Source organism: Macaca fascicularis, chromosome 1 (genome assembly GCF_037993035.2).
Source record: "Macaca fascicularis isolate 582-1 chromosome 1, T2T-MFA8v1.1".
Taxonomy (NCBI): Eukaryota; Metazoa; Chordata; class Mammalia; order Primates; family Cercopithecidae; genus Macaca; species Macaca fascicularis.
Genome location: NC_088375.1, coordinates 134,820,472 through 134,822,807, shown reverse-complemented (window position 1 = coordinate 134,822,807; position 2,336 = coordinate 134,820,472). Strand labels below are relative to the sequence as shown.

At 42.9% G+C, this 2,336-nt stretch overlaps 1 non-coding gene across 1 annotated transcript; it reads left to right on the top strand.

Moving 5' to 3' along the window:
- Nucleotides 1–385: 385 nt before the first annotated feature.
- On the top strand, nt 386–492 carry LOC123570820 (U6 spliceosomal RNA). The gene has a single exon (XR_006695033.1). It is a non-coding gene; the product is annotated as a U6 spliceosomal RNA (small nuclear RNA).
- The last annotated feature ends 1,844 nt before the right edge of the window (nt 493–2,336 follow it).

The window sequence follows — 2,336 nt, the reverse complement described above, 5'->3', positions numbered from 1 at the left end:
TGAAGGACAAATTAAGGGTCTCTAACTCCTAGTAGTAGTGTCAATGACAGAGTATTAGAGGGAATGGTTTTGATGCAGTATTCAGAGAGATCCTGGCTACAGTTGCTTAAAATATGGAGAAGGCTGTGAGCATTCATTAAAAGAGCATTCTAAGCACTCAGTCAGGATAAACTAAGATAAATCTGCATCTAAACACAAGAACAAATCAGAAGAATATCACTGTGTAAAGAGAAAGCTTTTTAAAACTACCAAAGAAAAAGAGAAAATACCTAAAAAATCATAACTGTCAACATTTTTCTTCACATTTTCAGTGTCAGCAGATTTTTCATCAGTATGAATAGATGCCAGAAAATAATGGAGTAATATCTCCTAAAAGCTTAGGGCCGTGCTCGCTTTGGCAGCACATATACTAAAATTGGAACGATACAGAGAAGATTAGCATGGCCCCTGCGCAAGGATGACACACAAATTCGTGAAGCATTCCATATTTTTGTTCTCACTCATAGGTGGGAACTGAACAATGAGATCACTTGGACTCGGGAAGGGGAACATCACACACCGAGGCCTATTATGGGGGAGAGGGAGCGGGGAGGGATTGCATTGGGAGTTATACCTGATGTAAATGACGAGTTGATGGGTGCTGACGAGTTGATGGGTGCAGCACACCAACATGGCACAAGTATACATATGTAACAAACCTGCACGTTATGCACATGTACCCTAGAACTTAAAGTCTAATAATAATAATAATAATAAAAAGCTTAGGGCCAATAATGCTCAAGCTAAATTCTATAGCCAGAAAACCTATCTTTCAAGAGTATGAGCAAAATAAAAATACCCTCAGAAGTAATAAGAATACCCACTGACTACATAAACAAGGGTCTATATGTGAGTGGAGAGAGAGACAAACATCTGTGCATGTATGTAAGATATACACATCTGTATGCATATATACATTCTTACAGGCATAATTGTATACAATCGTGTGTATTTGTATATACAATGCATGTGTGTGTGTGTACATATGTATGTGTGTGTAAAATTTTAATTTCGAAACCAGGAGAGGAACAAAAAGAGGAAGGATGTAGAAAACTCTATCACTTTAACAGAGAAAGAGAAGAAAGGAGGAAAGGTAAGAAGGGAGGGAGGGAGAAAGAAAGGATATTAAAAAAACAAGAAAAAAGCAAAGAAAAAGAATAATAACAAGAAAACACATATAAGATGGTAGAAACAAGTCCAAACATACCAATAATCATAATAAATGTAAATACATTAAACCAGCCATTAAATAACAGATATCTCAAGAAAAAAAAAATATATATATATATGCAGTTTTAAGAAACACATTAAAAGTATACAGAGATTGTCAAGATGGCCGAATAAGAACAGCTCCAGTCTCCAGCTCCCAGTGCAAGCGACACAGAAGACAGGTGATTTCTGCATTCTCAACTGAGGTACTGGGTTCATCTCACTAGGGAATGCTGGACAATCGGTGCTAGTCAGCTGCTGCAGCCCAACCAGCGAGAGCTAAAGCAGGGCAAGGCATCGCCTCAGCTGGGAAGTGCAAGGGAGAAGGGAATACCTTTTCCTAGCCAGGGGAACTGAGACACACAACACCTGGAAAATCGGGTAACTCCCACCCCAATACTGCGCTTTACCAAGGGTCTTAGCAAACGGGCACACCAGGAGATTATATCCCACACCTGGCAGGGAGGGTCCCACATCCACGGAGCCTCTCTCATTGCTAGCACAGCAGTCTGTGATCTAACGGCAAGGCAGCAGCGAGGCTGGGGGAGGGGTGCCCGCCATTGCTGAGGCTTAAGTACGTAAACAAAGCCCTGGGAAGATCGAATTGGGTGGAGCCCACAGCAGCTCAAGGAGGCCTGCCTGTCTCTGTAGACTCCACCTCTGGGGACAGGGCACAGCTAAACAACAACAACAACTACAACAAAAAAAAAGCAGCAGAAACCTCTGTAGACGCAAATGACTCTGTCTGACAGCTTTGAAGAGAGCAGTGGATCTCCCAACATGGAGGTTGAGATCTGAGAACGGACAGACTGCCTGCTCAAGTGGGTCCCTGACCCCTGAGTAGCCTAACTGGGAGACATCCCCCATTAGGGGCAGACCAACACCCCACACCTCACACAGTGGGGTATACCCCTGAGAGGAAGCTTCCAAAGCAAGAATTAGACAGGTATACTCGCTGTTCAGCAATACTCTATCTTCTGCAGCCTCTGCTGCTGATACCCAGGCAAACAGGGTCTGGAGTGGACCTCAAGCAATCTCCAACAGACCTACAGCTGAGGGTCCCGACTGTTAGAAGGAAAACTAGCAAA